Genomic DNA, 21016 nt, shown 5'->3' with positions numbered 1-21016 from the left:
ATAGAGATTAAGATTGGCTCATGGGTTGGGGGATAGATATTAACAGCCTTTTTTGACTTTTAGAATTGCATGCCTTCTCAATAAAGCCTAAAAGGATTTGTTTCTCCTTCTTTAAGTTAGAAGAAAGAAAGTTTTCTCTCTCTCTTAGGGCTGCTGAAAGTGGCACTTCCCCCTTGTTTTGGGCTGCAACTTGTTTATTGCACTTTAGACACAAAATTATAATATCATAATCATATCTTAGTCATATCATAATTAATTTATATCCTTAATAAATCAATTTTCTAAGAGATTATAGTTGGTAGAATGTCTAAGTTATGCTTTTCTTTTCTTCTCAGTATACTCATAAATCATTATAGATTTACTTTTGTCTTTCTTAGTTTCTAATCACTCCTAAATGTTCATCTTAGGGCTTTGTTTAATTATGTAAATTTAATCAACTTTCTCATAATCAAGATTATTTCCAAATATTTATTGAATTTCAGTAATTCCATTAATAATTTCATCAATATTGTTCTAATAATTAAATATAATAATTAATAGTGAATTGTGGGGTGGGTATTGGAACAATGGTCAAAAGACCTAAGTTGTAGAGGTTAAGGCATTGAAATGTGCCTCTCAGCATAATTGTTGGGGTAAGTTGTGTAGGAAAATTGTCCCTCGGGACTCTATTTGTACAAAAGTCGATGGTGATAGCTATGTTGAACATTATTTTCAAGTTCCACAAAAAATAATAATGACCATTTTTTGGATTGACAATTTTTTTTTAATTTCTCACTGCTGAAAGTGCAAGAATAGCTATTATTAGTTTGCTTTTTAGAAGCAATGGGAATACTTTCCCAATGGTATAGTAGAGAAAAGAGGATAAACCTTACCACCATTGAAGACCAAACAAAGGGATTTTGTTTCACTAGACCACTAACATTTGGCACACATCCCATACAACTTCAATATCACATTTTTTAATACTATGACTCCCAAATACCAAAAATAATTGTTTTGCTCAATATCTCTTTAAATTTATTTTCAATAATTAATTAATGGTTATATCAAGAGAATTGTCACCCTCCATGCTTGTTTTCATTTGTTTATCTTAAAAACCTTTTGACTTCAAGGTTGATTTCCATTAAGTTAGAGCTAATCCCATATTTTCATCCCACGAAAATTATATCATTAGAAAAGTGATATACCAAGATTTTGGCCGTTTACAATTAAATCATTCATCATCATCAAAAAAAAGTTATTCTTGATGTAATGCAATTGTAGTAGGAACTTAATACCTTGACCCTGACATTTCTGATACTACAGTTATACATATCCATACACCAAACCTTTTTTTCCTCCTTCAGCACTTAGTAGATCAACTCTGTAAACACTTTTGTTATGCATGTTTTCCGTGGTTGCAATTAGCCCTAAACACTAGGGTTTGTTCCTTAGCCAAGCATGCACACTTGTAAGCTACTTTTTTTTTCCCACAGATATTCCACTTTCTCTTTAATTCAACAAATAAATAAATTTTGCTATCTGATAGGATCCAACTTGATAACCGAAACCCATCTAATTGGAAGCATTTATCATCTTCACATGCTATTTGATGTAGTTTCAATCATATAAAAATGGAACCTTCATGTGATGATGTGCCCTTTGTGAATCCAGGTAGGTGAGAGCAGTGGAATTATAAGGTCCTACCTTTTATGCAGGAACTTATAAAATCTTCTAGTTTTATTAAAAAAAAAAAAGGATCAAAGCATAGTTCCCTTTCCTTCCAATTAATAGATGTTGATTATCTCTAGCTAAACATGTTTAATCAATATACCCAAAGGCTCTCCTTTTCTAAGTTATGATTGAGCATAAACCAATCTAAACCTATGTATGGGAGAAATGTGAAAACAAACAGCAAGATAAAGGGGATCAATTTTGATTTAGTCCAGATCACTTGCATGTATGACATGCACGCCTGATCAGAATGATGATACCTTCCACCATGATTTCATACTTGTCTTTTCAGGATTTTGTTTCCGTTTTGGACTGTTTGGCATGATTTTAGGCCATCAGATCGCGCACCTCGGTTGAGATTTCAATCTCTAACTCCTTGTTTCCAAAATTTCGATGGAGATCTTAATCCGACAGCTCACAATGTCCCGCTAAAATGTGCTAAACCCAAACAAAATTACTCTGTATGCATTCTGATTGGTATCTCGTGAAATAAATGTCATCAGCTAACCATACATATACATGAAGGTGGTTCTACCAGATGGTTGCAAATAGGATGGTCTAGGTTATCTAATCTCCTTTTGCTTTAAGAGATATAGAATAATGTAGGCATTATCCAATGCTTTGAAGCCAAAGGAAATAGAAATGGAAATTCCTTTTGGCTATTAACCTTTGTTTGGAAGCTAACAAGAGAAAAGAAAATGGCCAAAGTCTAGGCGACATTGGATAACCCTACCTCAATGAAAGTGATCATCTAGTAATTGACTTTTCACAGAAGCTTCTTAGTTTCATTGTGAACCATTTTCTCTCTCTATGCTCTGCTTAGTGCACTGAGTGTAAGCTGAAATCATGTTGCTGATAGACATTTGCTTTCTTCTCCAACGCAACAGAAGCTATACCACTCGGTGCACTCCACACTTGCAAGCCGGTAATATTGGAAACCCAGTTGACAGACACTAAAAACACTTGCGACACTCAGGTAAATGGTTTTAACAAGGATTTTGGGGTTATGGGTTGCAAAGGTTGCGTGTCTCATGGCTATCTGAGAGCTAAGTGGCAACATAGATATGTAAACTTCCAGGTTTCACGGATCATATTAAGCCAATATTGAACCTAAATCCATACACATGCAATTCTTGATTTGCAATGTTTTTTGTCCAGAATAACATGTCCCATCCCACCACTACAGATATTATTTAATTTTCTTACTGGGTGAATCAGCTTGTGATATCAAGTTGAGATCCTTGGCGTGGTGCATTTTGAGTCTTTGTGACAATCCTAGTTTCTGGGGCTAGGTGTGAAATCCCTCGGATTTCTACCCCTTAAACCCGCGGTTTCAAGACCGAAAACCCGGACTTCGAATTGGCGACAATCGTGGACCATTCAAGTCGAGCCCTAAGCTTTGAAAATGGACCCATTGTTGGTGGATTACCCTCGTGATGACTCAACAGCTCTCATTGAGTTTAAATGAAGAGAGAAGATTAATCACGATGATGTAAATAATGTGATATTTGAATGACCATAGATTGATGTCAGAGAATCTGATTGATGCGAATAAGGTATCAAATCAAATATTGTCGAAAGACCTTTCCAACGAGCCAAAAATCACTGAAATCAGAGTCCGTTTAGGGGTCCAACCATGGGCCAGAAGATTGGGCCATTTTGGTGAACCAACCCCCTACCCCATTTTCTGTTTAGGGGCAAAAATGGAATTTCGGATTTTTAAACCCTATTTATGTCATGACTCATTCGTAAAAGCATTTTCGGAGGCTAGAACGAGTTGGAGGTTGCGGGAAGAGGAGGAACCAAGAAAAAGAGTGGTTCTCATCCTTCCGAAGGTTTTTATGATCTTAATCTTCGCAAAATCACTAGGAAATGTTAGTTTTCTTTAACCATTCTCTTTAATCATAGTTGATGAGAGTTTCTCTTCTCTTCTTTCGTGGAGATCTTGAAAGGGAAGCATGTTAGGTTCATTGCTTACTCCTTATTCCTTATTTTAATGTCCCTTTATGGTATAAGAATTATTGGTGTGATCCCATGCTAAGGTTGACGCATTTTGACTCTTCGGGTCACCCACGGGTGATTTAGGAGAGCCAAATTTGGGGCTTTTTGAGCTGGGTCAATTTTGATCAAATTGAAGATACCCGTAAGATCCTTTTGCTACCAATTAGCTTCCCCCAAAGTTTTGTTTCGTTATAGACTTCGAATTGGTGGCGAATTAGAAACCATTCACTAGTGAGGTTGAGAACTATACTTTTAACCTAGTTTTCAGATTTGGGTTTTGTGGGAAGATTTTGGGATATCCTTTGAAACCCAAAAATTAACTCCTATTTTTATTTTGTTAATCCTCTTGCATGAATAGGTTTATACCGTTTATTTATCTATTAGTCACCAAACTTGTGGGAGTGAATTATTGGACTTTGGAGAAAGGAGCAAAGTAAAATATGAGGAATAACTAACCATGTTATACATAATTAATTGTTGCTATTTTAATTTCTTTTATTGATATAAATTTTTGTAAATTTATATTTACCATGATATGCATGTGTATGACTTTGCATGAATGGAATGTAAGATTTATTGCTTGAATATTTCTCTTTGTTGTTGAATCATATGTTATTGATATGAATATGGTGTGATATTGTATGAGATGAAAGAGGAAGAACAATATTAATATCCTTACCTCATATTTTCTACTAGGGTCGTGGGTTCGCCCATTGCCCTAGTGATTTTATGTGATTACCTAGGTTACGATTGGGGAATGGGGAATGCCCTTTTGGCATTTATGCCATAAGACACCAGAGGAGGCGGAATGGGACGCATTCCTATGGTGCCCTTGGCGCTTTCCCTGATTACTGATTGACATATGTAAGGCATGTCTAGAAGTGTTTGGCTAGGTGACCTCATGAGTACTACTACCCTTCCGGTAGGGGCATTGAAATCGGTTAACCTGTGATACCAGTGGCTGGGTCCTGTGAGCATCAAGCAAGTCCACTATCATCATGAGATGGTAGGATTGCATATAATAGATAAGGGCTCATGCGATCAAGACTGGCAACCACCCCGTGAGAGGACATGGAGAGCATCCTGTCCATTATATGTGGATGACCATAGGGTTAGGGGTCAACGTAGTCCGAGTTGGTTGGTGCCATAGGATACGTTGACTCTAGGTGGGAAAAGATACTGAGCCAAGTTGGTTGGTGCCATAGGGGAAGTATCCGGACCATATGTAGTACAAGACCATATGACTTTGCATTGGGCTTAGAGTAATCCTTAACATGCGCCAGATCTTATACCAATGGTGATGTGAGAGAGTGGTGACTTATACCCAGCCACGGATTGATGTGACTTGACCCAATTGCCGTGGAGAACCCAACAGACGTGCTTGAGTGCCATGAGGGAAGAGTGATGAGTCCGCCCAAAGAAGACTAGTGTATGACTTAATGCGTGTCTACTTTAGAGACTACATTATAGAGTTAGGAACCTCATATCATCACCATTATATTATTAAATACATGATTGTTTTATGAATTATGATATGGAGTATGGATGAATGTATTGACATGAATGTTAGTTACCTCACTGAGTTCTATGAACTCATTCCTTTATTTTGTTTGTTTCTTTAGACTGCTCTTGTCACATCCCCCCAGCCGGTACCCTGCCAGGCATACCCGAGTATGTGATCCACAGTCCCAAAGATCATGTATCGAGCAACCATGCCTCCCATATACACGATAATACAATCATGAACAATAATAATCAAGGTAAAAGCATACAATAAAAGAATCATGAATAAACAAGAACAGACAATCAGAGTGCGGAATAAAGATGATACCATAAATATAAATATAACCTCAAAAGGAGAGAGAGAGAGAGAGAGGAGCAATCAGAAGTCACTCCCTCAGTGGCAGCGGAAAAGTAGTAAATCAAGTTAAGTTACATATCCAAAAATCTAAGAGTATATCAAAAGAAGGTTAATTACATATCTAAGTTCCAAGGGAATAACAATAAAAAGGCCTAAGCTAAGGTCACTTTAGTCTTGTACAGGGTGTCCTCGTAAGTGTATACGAAGGAAACCAAACAGGGCCTTTCCCACACTAAAGTTCGGCTAATCCTGGTACGGAGGGTATCACCCTCGGCACCTTCACAGTAACTTTCAAAATGGCCAAAATCTTCAGCGTAGTATGCGGAATCCTGGTCCACCTCAAAGTATGTGCCATCGGTTTCTTCGGTACCTATGGAGAAGTCTAACAAAACAATTGCACAAGAAGGAATGAATTCGAAAGAACTTAGCAAGGCAGTTAATCCATAATACATAAACCATATAATACAAATCATAACATGATGCAAGATGGTATGAAACACATGATGCAAATATGATACTAAATCTATGTATGCTAGTCTCTAAGGTAGACATGCTTTAAGTCATAGCACCATACTTCTTTAGGTGGGTCTCAATCACTCAAGCCGGGTAAATGGGTCCTGCATCCCTCGGGACAATCCATGGCTGGGGTTTAGGTCACCGCTCTCTCACATCATCATTGGTCTAAGTAGTGGCGCATGTCAAGGTGAAACCTAGCCCAATGCAAGTCTTCTACTTAGTCATATAATGTCAGATCCAGATACGTCCATTCCTCGCCCTGGGCGATCCTTTCCGGTATCCTTTACACTAGAGTCAGCATAGTCCCGAACTACGAACTCACCAACCCTATTGGTCATCCACAAATAGTAAACGGGAAGCTCTCATGTCCTCTCACGGGTTGGTTACCGGTCTTGAGCGCCCGTGAGCCCAAGTCTAGCTATTTGCAACCCTACCAATAAATGGCCCCTTTCGGGTATCCGTAGTATGATTTATGTCCTCTCATGGAGTGGTTACCGGTCTTGAGTGCCCATCAAACCATACTACTACCACGGGTCGTTCTCTCAATGCCCTTCCGATTCGGGTTTGATACAACGGGGACATCCTAGCCATACAACTAGACAAGTCCTAAGTATGTCATCCAATGACCTGGGAAAGTATCAATAGGCATCTTCGGAGAACATCCCATACTATTCCCTCCGATGTCCAAGGACAGAAATGTCAAAAGGACATTCCCCAATCCCACATCATACTTATCCAATCACATTCTCAGTTCATCATATCATACATACATGATACATCATCATATTGAAAGATACGTCATAACATCACATGATTAAGCATATAATTAAATGACAATAATGAAATAGACATGATGGATAAAGTAATTAAACATGGTGCTACTGTCATAAGGTAACTATAGTAGTCATATGATGTCTAAGTACAACCAATAAGTTGAACCTACTCAGTTGCCAACATCAGTGTAACAAATACATAGTCTATGTCATATGGGTATAACCGTCCTTACCTTAAGCCACGATGATAATCCAATAATCTCAAATGGATGATCCAAAGATAGTATTAAGACCCTAGACAAACATAAATGAAAGATTAGAAAAGAAATCGGGAAAATCGAAGGTCGAACAGATCAAATCGGCGAAACACACAATTCAGCAACTCATTGGCAGACTTACTTGGTCGACTGACTCAGTCGACCAATCATTCGACCAAATGAATAGTGCCCAAAGCCAAATAGTGATTTTTGTCTCAAAGTCAATCTTCTGGGGCTCAGATGGATCAGAAACTTGGAGGGATTCATTGTAACAGCATAAGAACACTACATACCAAGAATTAGCATGATCCAATGGCCCAATTGAAAACCCCCAAATTGATACCCTATGTTCTAAAGACAATAATCATAGCATGACTTGAAATCCAAGTGAAATTGCATTGGAATTGAATGAATTAGCTAGGGGAACTGATGGGCAATGGATTAGAAACATATGCTAGCCTAGAGCATAGACATTGCATACTTTATACCTCAGTTTAGAATAAGAACACATGAAGTTAAGAAGAAAATCAAAGTAATGCATATGCAAGGATTGAAATGAGAGCATAGCATCAATGGAAATAGAAGGAGATCAATGATTAACTAAGAGTTAGCACTCGGAGTGACAGTTGCAACATCAGCTCCAAGGTTGTAACAGCAAAAAAAAAAAAAAAAGGAGTAGAATAGAGAGTGAGAGTGATGAATCATACCTTGAATGTGCAAATGGAGACAATAGACAATGATTGCAATGATTGGGGGCAAGAATCCTTCACAAACACCAAGAGAGTGCCTTGGGAAGCTCCACTCTTGTTCTCAGTGGCCTAAATGAGTAGAATAGGGTTCAAAACACAAGAACCACTTTAATAGAGAGAGGAATATCCAAAAAGCATCTTATTCTCGGATTTGTACAACCATTGGTCGACTGGCTTTGGTCGACTGACTCAGTCGACCAAGCATGTACAGCAAGCTTGAATCAGGGATTTGAAAGGCTATACGGGTCCGAATTGAGTTGGGTTTTCTCCTACAAGTCAATAAACAATTCTAGAGTAGAGAAATACCTTCGAAACAAGACCAGGAGTGCAACAAGCACTTCAACTAAGCTTCCCCTCTTCTAGGTGTAGTTTCTCACCGAACACTGACAGTGTATTCAAATAAGGGGCTTCACTGTCAATATCCATGGGCTCCGAATCATACACCGAGTCTTCAACTATGAGGGCCCACAAGTCTCTTCTCCCACCACTCCGGGTCTTCGGACCTACAAACAACAAGGATCCGGGACAGGGTCGAGTCCGGGGTTAGGTTAGGGCTGGGTTTCACAACTCTACAGGTTATGAGGACCCCTCCTACATTGAGGATCCTTTGATGAATGGCTACTAGGAGGGTGTAATCAGAGAAGAAGTGGAAGCTCATGACACGTCATGTTCATGCCAGGACTGCTCTTATGGAGTTTCTTTTTCTTAGAGCTTCCTTAAATGATTTTCCGCTGCAACTTTAAATATTCTTTCTCTTCTAGGACTCTGATGTTTAGTTTTGATTTGAAGTAATGGATGATTGTAATCATTATTTTAGATTTGGTAATTTATTACCTGAACTTGATTTATTCTTGTCCATTTAATTATGCTATATCATATTTTGTATGGATTTGTCACTGAACCTAGATCTTGCGGTGTATCACCCCCAAGGGTATTCGGGTATTACCGGATCCGGCTGAGTGGGGTGTGACACTAGGTAGGTCCTACGTCACTAGGATCTTACCAGGATACCTAGCAGTTCAGCTTATCTTAAATTAATTATAATCCAAGTAGGAAATTTAAAACTAGGAAATTTTCAAAACTAGGTTAAACAGGCATTTCGGATCATTTGAACCCAAGATAACCAAAAGCGGCTAATGCAAAGCGGCAGACAACCTTGGAAAGCCGTAGATGCAAAGGCGGACCTATGTTGGGACCCACAGGGACCATGTCTCCCCCTCTTTTTTTTGAAAATATTGCTTAATTTCATTAATTTTCTTGTTTTTTCTCTTCCTATGAAATATCATTGTTTCTCCTCTTTTCTTCCTATTTATTCTCTTCTCTTTCTACAAACGTGGGCTAAGGAAAATTTAGAAGAAATCTTCTCCACAAGTAGGAAAATTTGGCACACTCTCTCCTTCTCAATTTATTTATTCTTTTTATCTTTTTATCTTTTTTTGTTATTCTTTTTATTTGATAGTCTCTCTTTTTTTTTTTTTCTGCTATTTTTAGTATTTGATTATATTGTGCATGAAATATCTATAGTTACTGTTACAGATAAGATGCACATGTGCAAACACACACACGGCTGATCGGATCGGATTCTTACCCAAGTAATCATCCTGGCTATGTGGTCGGAACTTATCCCGGTCAAATGTGACTAATATGGAATGCTCCATTCATGCTAAGACAAAGAAGGAAATACCAACATAAACAGAAGGTCCACCCTAGAAATAGTTGGGTGGGCAAGTGCTCGGGACCCTGTCGGTTCTAAGAAAGGTAACCCACACACTATTTAACAAGGTCTCAATCCTTAGGTAAGAACACACGAACATTTTTTTGGTTAATCCCTATGCAACACTTGCTCGGGATCTTTATATGATCCCCGACTAACTTAGTCATCGTAGGTGGTTGCCCGGCATCCAATCGGCCCGCATCTAACTTCTTTTGTAGCTCTTATCTTCTTCATAATCGAGACCTCAATCGGGAGTCAATTCACTTCGGTCAAGACCAGGGTCAAATTTGAGGCGCTGTCTGTGGGAAAGATAACAAGTCATGACAAGACGAACGAACTGCATGGCAAAATACTACAAATGGGGACCATAACCCAGAAGATCAAAACCTCTGAGAAGATGGAGGCAGACATTCCGACAGGGAGGATGATCAAGACAAAGAAACTCGAGTTGCCCAAAACCCTCTCGGGGAAGGTACATCGGTAGGACTCCATGGACCAGCCACCGCTATAGATCTGGACGAGATACAGAGAGGAATGCTCAAGCTATAGGGAGTGTTACATGGACTAGTGCACCAGGTAGGAAATCAACAGGGACCTCCACACAACACTCAAGCAAGAATATTACAGCAAGTTGCCCGAATGACAAGGGGTACCCGGCCACCAAGCGCAAACCGAGCCAACTAACCGCAAATCCGATCTTTGGTAACACAACTTGTAGTTACTTGTTCCTTTGAGATATCTCAATATCCTCTTGATTGCTTTCCAATGCTCTTACATAACAAATATCTAGCCTAATATACATCATAGCGTACATAAGGCTACCCACTACACTAGAATATGGAACTCTTTCCATCTTGGTTTTCTCCTCTGGAGTCTTAGGACCCATATCAAGGCTCACATGCAAACCCTTCTCCACTGGAGTATCTATTTGTTTGCAGTTGTGCATCTGGTATCTCGTCAAGACATTGTCAATATAGGTCTCCTGAGGTAAACCGAGTAATCTCTTTTGCCTATTTCTGACAATCTTGACACCAAACACATAGCTTGCTTCACCTATGTCCTTCATATCAAATACGGAGGACAACCATTTCTTAATGGTTTCCAATAGCTCTTTGCTATTGCTAGCCATGAGTATGTCATCTACGTATAGTGTTAGAATGACATAATTACCATAAGATCTCTTGGTGTAAATACAGTGTCTTCCTCAAGCATGGAAAAACCATTTTTCATCATAGCTTGGTGGAAGCGCACATTCCATTTTCTAGATGCTTGCTTTAAGCCATATATGGACTTCTTGAATTTGCACACTTTGCGCTCTAGTCCATTAGCTTCTAAGCCTTGAGGTTGATCCATATAGATCTCTTCCTCAAGTTCTCCATTGAGAAAAGTAGTCTTTACATCCATCTGATAAAGCCCCAAGTCCAACTGAGCAACAATGGCTAATATGAGGCTGATGGAGGCAAACCTAACCATAGGGGAAAAAGTTTCCTCATAATCAACGCTCTCTCGTTGGGTGTAGCCCTTAGCCAATAAACGAGCCTTGAATCTCTCAATAGATCCATCCGTCTTTTCTCATGATCTTGAGAAATGAGTAAACCAAATCCCAGACATGATTTACTTTCATCAACTCCAACTATTTCTCTATTGCTTTCAACCATTCTTTTGAGCTTGTCCCCACAAGAGCTTCTTGCATGCTCTTCGGTTCATGCTCATTGACTGGAGTCATCTGATAGTCGTTCTCTTCGGGAGTTACCATGTAGGCTTCATCCTCTATGTCGAAATGTCGACGAGGAACTAGCCCGTGCCCATTATGGCGCAAATGCATGTTAGATTGCTCACCCTCTAAGGTAGCTATCACATCTGCACTCCCACTCTCACTAGGATCTTCTAGATGAACCCCAGGTTCATTATCCAGAATTTGAATCCTTGGAGTGACAAGATCACTATCTTGTATCTCAAAGAATTCCAGTGATTCTTTGCTAACTCCTACAAGAGATGGAAAATCATTTTCCAAGAATGTTGCATCCTTAGACTCGAGTTTCGCTCTCCTCTCACTCTCATCTAGCCCAATGAAGACATGGCCCTTCGAGAGTTCAAAATATCTTACAAAATACACTTTCTTCCTTTGGGTCCAAGCTTCCCATGTTGGTGAGATGTAGAGTGAATATATGCTGCACATCCCCATGTGTGCATGTAACTCAAATCTGGCTTCCTTTTGGTTCACAAGTCATATGGTGTAGAAGGAACCGATTTGGTTGAAACTCTATTGAGGATATAGGCCGTAATTAGCAAAGCATCTCCCCAATAAGAGATGGGTAGGTTTGCATACGCCATCATGGATCTCACCATGTTTAGCAAGGATCTATTCCTCCTCTCAGCAACCCCATTTTTCTATGGAGTCTTTGGAATAGTAAGTTGCCTAGATATCCCCTTTTCATCAACCCTTTGAACATATCGGAGAGATACTCTCTATCTCTATCTGTTCTAAGAGTTTTAATCATTTTATCTAACTGATTTTCAACTAAGCTCATGAACTTCTTAAAACATTCTAGAGCTTCTGACTTATGAGAAATTAGATAAATGTGACCATACCGTGTATAGGCATCTATGAATGTGATGAAATAAGCCTGTCCTTTTCTAGTATGCACATTCATGGGTCCACATACATCTGAATGAATAAGTTCTAGAGGAAGAGACTCTCAAAGCCTTTTTAAATGGTTTTCTAGTTACTTTTCCTACTAGACATGACTCACAAGTTGGCAAATCAGATAGTGAACCTTGGCCCAAGAGACCTTCTCTTGCCAACATGTTCATCCTATCTAAGCCAATATGTCTTAGTCTAGCATGCCACATATTAGAATCAATACGCACAATATTTTGGCAAACAAAAGCATTACTAAAATTAGATAAATAATCAATTGTATTCAATACAATAAAACCATTCTGAAGAAAACCATAACCATAAACTATATCACCTAGATACAAAACCAAATTGTTGTTTTCAAATACAACTCTAAAACCATGTCTCATAAGAAAAATAACATAAACAAGATTCCGCTGAATGTCTGGAGCATACAACGCATCATGGACCATTAGCGTCTGGCCACCTCGTAAAACTAATTTACACATGCCAACGCCATGAACCTCCACACTCAAGTTGTTCCCCATCATTATTCTCCTGCTTCCTTTTGGAACATGATGGTATTCCACTAAGCTCGATCCACACTCCACTTTTCTCCCTTAGAAAGGAGGTGATTTAGACTCATCTAAAGGTGGTGATTATTTTATAATAATTTCCATAAATAAATTTTGAAAGAGTCTCCGAACCAAGCCCAACTGGGTTTGTTGCAGTCTTGCCAAGTAAGAGAGAAGAAACCCATCCAAGGCAGGTGTTCACCAGCCCCATATGTCACACCCCACCCGCCGGTCTCGGTTACCCTCCCGACAACCCGTGGGAGTGATCCGTCATAGGATCCACGGTTTTAGTCTATCAACAATAATAAATACAAATAAAGACAATCAAGAGCAAGAATAGTTCAATTAATGAATTAAAGGATTACAGGAGTCCAAATACTCCAATAAAATAATCAATGAAAGAATAATAAATCAAAAGAATACGAGTTTAGCGGAAGCAATCAAAAAGAATTAAATTATTTTCTTTCCAGTTTCTTTCTCTAAAGCTAAGTAATGTTTTTCATGAATTTCTAAAAAAAGGAGTCCTCCAGTTCTTCTCCATTCGTTGAGCAAACTGCCTAGCAACCTGTCTCCTCCGCCCATCAATGGGTGCGATAAGCGCATTCCATGCACTCGCAGGAGCTCCCGCACAGGCTATCTCCATTTCCCTGATTGTCGATGCCACATCTTCTTCATACGGGAAGGTTCCTTCATAGGAAACCAATCCATCTTCCGACACATTTCCTCCATCTACGTAGGCTAATAAAACATATACAAATAAAGGAATGAGTTCTTGAGAACTCGGTAAGAGCAATAACAATTCCCATTCATATGTCCAACAAATAAAAAATGCATATATGATATGTATGAGTGCAAAATATGAATGCTGCTAAGATCTAACTATGCAAGTCTTTAACAGTTGACATGCTTTAAGATACACACCAGCCTTCCTCTAGGTAGGTCTAGTCACTCTAATCCGGCAAGGACTGGTTACCTCTATAGGGATCCTGGGTAAAATGGAAAGTCCACACCTGGCTCTCAAACCATGGTTGGGGTTAAGTCAACACTCTCTCACCACGACCATTGGCATGAGTATTGGCGCATGTCGAGGTTTCTAATCCAATGCAAGGTCATACAGGTAACATACTACATGAAGTCCAGATACATCCCCTATGGCACCAACCAACTCGGTTCAGTATCCTTCGCAACCTAGGAATGATAACCCTCACAGACTAGCTACCGCTATTAGACTTCATTCCATAACCCTATAGTCATCCACATATTATTGGGGCGGAATGCTCTTATGACTCCTCATGAAACCTGGTCCGTTCCTTGGACGTCCATGAGCCCAACCCTAACATATACAACCCTACCATTTATATGACTAACAGTGGACCATCGTCACATCACTGTCATCACGGGTCACCAGGTTTCAATTCCCCTACCGAAAGGGTAGTAGCATGTGGGGTACCTAACCATGCAACTCTAGACTCTACCTAAGTATGTCATCCAATAGTTATGACAGTGTTGGAAACATTAGCAGGCATGTGTCCCATACCACAGCCTTATGATATCCCAAGCTAAGATATCCAAATAGAATATCTATTCCATCAAAACCACGTACTATCAACTAACATCATATCACATTCATAATCGACAAAGTGCATGTATAAACAATACAAACAGCATTCATATAACAAGATCAGCAGGTGAAACATGGTTACAGTAGCATATGAAATGAAAGATTAATAATAACAGACACTGGACTAGCATGTTCAAGTCAATTCATAAAGACAGGATTGTATGCCCTTACCTGCATATAAGTAATTTGTCCATAAAAAGTAATTCGTAAACAATTATAAAACTTTCTCTTCAAATAGAGGACACCTATATACCGGGTTACAATAAGGTATAAGTCGAATGAATCAAATCGGATCAAAACCAGAAGTCAATTGGTCACTGGAAACTAGCCGGTCGCTTGGGCGGGTCGCTTAGGTTGAGCGACCGCCACTAGTCACCGCCCCAAAAACAAAGAGTTTCAATCCAAAACTCAGGCTTCTGATCATCCGTTTTCAATCCGAATTTTGAATGATCATAGTCTGAATCTCAAATCTATTACTCCCATAACCACGGGTGATACTAAACCTAAACAAAGACATCAATTTGGTTATCCAGAAACCTCCCTCTTGATTAGATCAACCCTTTTAACGAAAGCAGGGTTTCGTTTTCGAATCTGATCTCACCAAGATTAACAAAAGGTAGGTGGTGCAATAGAAGGATCAAGAACAACCAAAGGGAAACACTAATCTACTTTTATCATAGCAAGTGGTGAAGCATGAGTGAACAGGGAATCACTTACCTCAACCAGATCAACTATGAATGACAGTAGAACCTTCTGGGACTCTAACAGCACTTCAGATCTGCTTCCAACACTTCTCCACAGCCGTCTAACCTCCAAAAACGGTAACCACAAATAAAATATTCATAAAATAGGCGAGGGTTACTATTTATAGGAGTCAGGGGAAAAATAGGGCAAAATCCCGCAACTAGAACCAGGCGGTCGCTTGAGGCGGGCTTGGTTCAATCTACCGCCACTAGCAACAACCCCCATGTATTTTGCTATACAAGGGTGCTTTGCTAGGGGGGTTGATGTACAAGTACAACCTAACCCTAATGAAAACATGGGGGAGATCTTACCTTCATTCCGGACATCTCCAGACATCACTTGCCTTCCAGAAGTCAAACTACCAAGCAAGGCAGGTTCTTCAGTCAAAGAATCCAAATCCATGGGTTCAGGGTATGGATCATGGACTTCTATCCGGATACTCCACAAATTTACCCAACTAGACCTTCGGGTTCTCGGACTTGCAATACAGATCCCGAGTTAGAAATACGGGGGTTGTTACACTATCCCATCCCATCCAATCCACAGGGGGAGGGGGAGGGGGAGGGGGAGGGTACCACAATAGGGGTAGAGAAACAAGGACACGTGGAAACATCCCATGACGACGAGGCAAAGAAACCGGAGAAGAGAAGAGAAGAGAGGTGTGGAGAGGAAGAGGTAAAGACTATCAGTGTGGCGTGTTGAATTCCTTAGAATAACCCAATTCTTCTAAGCGTATCCTTCTAAGCCAAATCATCACTGCCACTGAATCATGTCAATCCACAATTAAGAATGACCCAATTCTTTAGCCCATTCAACACCACATACCGGCGTGTTGAATTCAGCCTCAAATTGATCATAACACCCAAGAAGACCCAAAATTTCCTCGCCAATGAAGTGGAAGAATCACAAAACACACCCCTTGCCTAAGCCATTCCTGGGTTGCCAAGTTAGCTTCCATCAATATTCAACTTGAAAGGCCCATGTTGTGGCCTTACATAAAACTTCCTTGTGCTTATTTGATCCCCCCACCTTCAAATTCAACAAAGTTGTCTTACATTTATAGATTTGCTTGGCAAAACATTCATGCTACTCGTTAGAATTTCATGCTTACCAACCTCCCTGAACACCTGATGTATCAACCACTGAGCTAACTACCGACCTCCATCAAATCTTCTTGAGCACCTCTCGAAGTATAAGAAAATAGGGAATAAGAGCACATCCTTTAAACCATGCAGTCCTCAGATCAATCCGCTGTGACTTGTCCCTTCATTTTGAAAAACTTCATTAAAGAGGACTGAGACCTCCATTGCACCCCCAAACTCAAATGATTGGGCATCAAGTAGGTTAGATTCAGGTTGAACCCACCCACAAGTTGTATCCAAACAGTTTGGCCTAGCCATATACATATGGGACTTGCATTTTCAAGAACTCCTCATGGTTTTCATATCTTACAATGTGTTTGATCCCTCACTAAGTATTTATGCTTCGAGAAACACCAAAAACAATTATGAGTGCTTTTGGAAATAGACTCAGTGTTTTGTCGCACCAGAATCAACAATCCACAAAGGACTTAATTTAGCAAGCATAGGAGAACTTATTACATAACAATATGAGGTATAACACACAGTACATACCTCCTGCTAAGTGTAATCATGAGCAAAATGATCAGTCTTTTGGCAATTGAAGTAAATCAAAGATGATTTCTTCTTGCTAGCACTGGTCCCTCTTGAATGCTTGGGGCCAATCTTGTTTATGTTCCCACCTCTGTTACTTTTCTTGGACTGCTGAGGTTGAGCTTTTTCCCTCTTGTGCTTAAAGCCTGCACCCTTACTAGTGCTCGCTTCAGCAGCAAACTCTTTAGTGGGAGAGGTATCAGCCAACATCCAATCCTCCTCTAGCTCAAGGTGCTTAGTAGCTTGATCAAAAGTCTTAACATCATCAGCATGAGTCAAGAAGATCTTCATATGCTCCCAAGTCTTAAGCAATGACCTATGACTGCAAAGACTTTCTCCTCATTAGTCTTTTGGCGCCCACATGTGCTCAACTCACTTATCATGTTGGGTGATGGTTATGTGTTGCCTCATGGTGTGACCCTGGTGCATCTTGTAACCATCAAAAGTGAGTTCGAGCTGGTGGCCTCTTGTGGTGGGAGTCCCTCCATATTAGAACTTCACAGCCTCCCACAAAGACTTTGCAGTCCTATGCTTCTCAAACCGAAGCATCAAGTCATCCCTCATGGAGCTTAGGATAGTAATCCTAGCTACCCAGTCTTTTCTCTTCCAAGCATTGTAAAGCTCAAGGTCCTTGCGATGTTGTGTAGTGGTACCTTCCTCAGGTGGGGTCGTGGTCTGGTTTATGGTTTCCAGCTTGTACTGCTCTTCTAGGAGATGTTGCACCTTTCAGTGCCAGAGGTCATAATTCCTCTCATTCAGTTTATCTTCTTTCGTGAGATCTGCAACGATGCTCTTGGTAGCAGTTATTTTAACTAGAAACAATATATACAATGATGAATTTAACTATTCTAGCATAAAATACAACACAAACAACAACAATTCACACTAGCATAGTCAACCTATTGGATAAGCATTTAAACCAAAAGAGATGCTAACAAACATTCAATCAAATTCTTATGCAAACCCATATAGACTTATATACTGGTTTCATTCTATGTTAGAAACATGATTAAAAAAAACCACAATCAATATAGTTTTACTAAAATAAAACACCCAATCATGTTTATGCTACTACGTGGTTCACATAGAACACTTCTACTTCACTAGCTCCCACTAGGCCCCATTAGGCTCTCAACACTCAAACATCACTCAGATTGTTGGGGTATTGGTGTCCAATAAGTTAGAAACACATTATGAACTTGACACACTAGAGTCTCAAAAAAATCCATCTCCCAGACGAACTTCCGTCTCACTAGATGGAAAATCTGTCTGGTCCTTTGTGACCAAACGAAAATTCCATCTAGTCCTTTGTGATCATACAAAATTTCGTCTGGTCCTCTGTAACCACACGAAAATTCCGTCTAGTCCTCTGTGATCAGACAAAATTTTTGTCTGGTCCATTGTGATTAAACAGACGTCCATCTGGTCCTCAGTGACCAAACAGTGCTTGCAACTCATGTACGAATTACAGATCCAAAAAGGGAAAAAAATCGTTTTTCACCCAAAATTTTCCAAAAAAAATGCATGAAAAATTCAGAAATTATTAAACAAAGAATACATTCTCATGGATCATCAATCATGCACGTTTTTACAGAAGGAAAATCACAAGGATCCTCCCACTTGGATCCAAACAAAAAAATTAGGGTTTCTTAAAACCCTTTCAATTCTCCCATGAGTTTCCATTAAACATTGGATTCCCCACAATGGGTTTCTATAAACCCTTGATCCTCCCATTTGATCCATTCAAGAAAAAAATAAACAATTAGGAGGAACGAAGAATCGCAGGAACATGGGCTCTGATGCCAATGTTGGAAAAATCTATATCTCTATACTTGAAATAGAAAGGATAAAGATCCTTACCTGGATTCGTTTTCCCAAATATATAATTATTGCAGCGGAAATATTTTGGATCCACGTCCTCGTTCCTCCACGAACTCGTCACTGGTTTGATTCTACAATCACGAGGAAAGAGAATGTATTCCACAACCTGCATGCCGTATGAATGGAAGAAATCGAAGACCAAGATTAAGGAGAAGAAGATCCACGAAGAACTTCTCCTTTCTGCGTTTCTTGAATAGAGGGAGAGAGAGAAAGAGAATCGCCCTTTAGGAAATCTCACGTATCCGTAGTGTGATCACCCGAGTGATGTAGTGGTTACCAAAATATATAATCTTATATTTTGTAACCGCCCAAAAGTGAATTTCAAATTTTGCCCTTGGGCATATTATAATTAAGGGTATTTTTCATCTGGACCCCCTAAGGTTTGGTCCATGTCACTTTTAGTCCATAAAAAGTTCTTTTTGCATCTGGCTCCCCTGTGATTTTGAGAAATGATAAAATAAGGACATATCATAATTTTGATGACCAAAATGCCCTTATGGTGCAACGATCAAGATTGTATCCATATATGCCATTTCAATCTAATGGCTCACATTAAAAAGACAAATTTTAATTACAAGTATAATCTTTTCATTTTATATTCAAGGGTTTTAAGATTTCAAATTTACAAAATTATGCCCAAAATATCAAGCGTCAAACTAATACGGGCAAGCAGGAACGCAATACAAATTTACTTTTGAGGAATTACAATAACAATATGAATTTGTGATTCCACACTTTACCTAGTTTCAGCTGTGTTCCAGGGGCACCCACAAGCAATATCTGACTGATTTTAACAGAAATACACAACCCAGAACCATTAATCAAAAGATAGGTCTTCTCCAGCAAATCGACCGTATTCACCTTCAAAATCTTTGCAGCTTCGTATAGCGATCGCCTTTCAAGACTTCACCGTGATCTCGACTGGGTCAGCGTTAGTGACGCCTGAGGCATTGTTACCAAAGAAACCGACATGTAAAGGACCTGCATCAAATGGTCGGTAAGCACCTGTGGACGGAAAGGTGATCCACTCAGATGGAGAGGTTAGGGTTTCAGGGGTTGACCAATATTTACTATGGGCTTCAACAGTGAGGTACTCTGGTGGACCGAGGAAGGCTAACAAGGCAGCGGTGAAGACTGAGAAGAAGAATTTCGAGATTGAGTTCCTGGGAAATCTCGGACATCCAATGGGGGGAAAAATCTTGAACGATCCAATCTGGGTGGGGTATCTTGGAGAAAAATTACTTGAGTTGTGGTTTCAAGAGGTCATAGGCTATCTTGAGATACTGTATTTGATCCATGGAGATCATATCGACGGTAGCTTCGGCACCAGTTGGTAAACCATCTACGGTTAGTTTAGCGCTTGATATTTCGGGCATAATTTTGTAAATTTGAAATCTTAAAACCCTTGAATATAAAATGAAAAGATTATACTTGTAATTATAATTTGTCTTTTTAATATGAACCATTAGATCGAAATGGCATACATAGATACAATCTTGACCGTTGCACCATAAGGGCATTTTGGTCATCAATTATGATATGTCCTTATTTTATCATTTCTCAAAATCACAGGGGAGCCAGATGCAAAGAAGAACTTTTTTTGGACTAAAAGTGACATGGACCAAACCTCAGGGGGTCCAGATGAAAAATACCCTATAATTAATAAAAACCCAACACGAAGAAACCTTGGAGATTGTGCCGTTGTGGTAGAGGAGCTGTGGCTCGTTTCCCTTAGTCAAAATTGTTCCTGTTTTGTTTTGATTTATTGGGTGGGTCGGATTGTTTTAATTTGACTAAATTGGAAAATTTCAGGTGGAAGGCATTAGTTTTTGCAGCTTTGAAGCAAAATTCTGTTTCGTTCTTTGACATCAAAAGACCTGAAACTGCAAGTTCCAGGTGGGCAAGGGCCAGAACAAGGGCGGCCAAGGTAAAAAACAAAATTTAATTTTTAGTTCTATTAGTCCTAAATTTCAGGTGGGTTTATGTTCTTGGGCTCTATTTTGATTTGGAAATGAATCCAAATGGGTGCCCTGTGAGATTAAATTCGTTGTGGTTATGTAGGTGGGCTGTCGTCGCCGGCAGGGTTTGGTTGTCGGCGGTGGGTAACTTGTAATTTTGAGTGTGGGTGCCATGTAATTTAAGAGGTAATAGAGGGTGGTAAGAGTTTTTACCCCTTTTATAGCAGGTGCCGTATAATTTCCTCAAAATAATATTATCTTAGCCCTTGGATTGGTATACTCCACGTGATAGATTCTTATACCTCGTCGGACACTCTGTGGGAGATTTCCTGAAGGGGAGAAGCTGAACCCACCTCACAG

Source organism: Hakea prostrata, chromosome 9 (assembly GCF_041222555.1).
Source record: "Hakea prostrata isolate BN-2017 chromosome 9, UWA_Hpros_2, whole genome shotgun sequence".
NCBI classification, from domain to species: Eukaryota; Viridiplantae; Streptophyta; class Magnoliopsida; order Proteales; family Proteaceae; genus Hakea; species Hakea prostrata.
Note: the sequence above shows the minus strand (reverse complement) of the source record.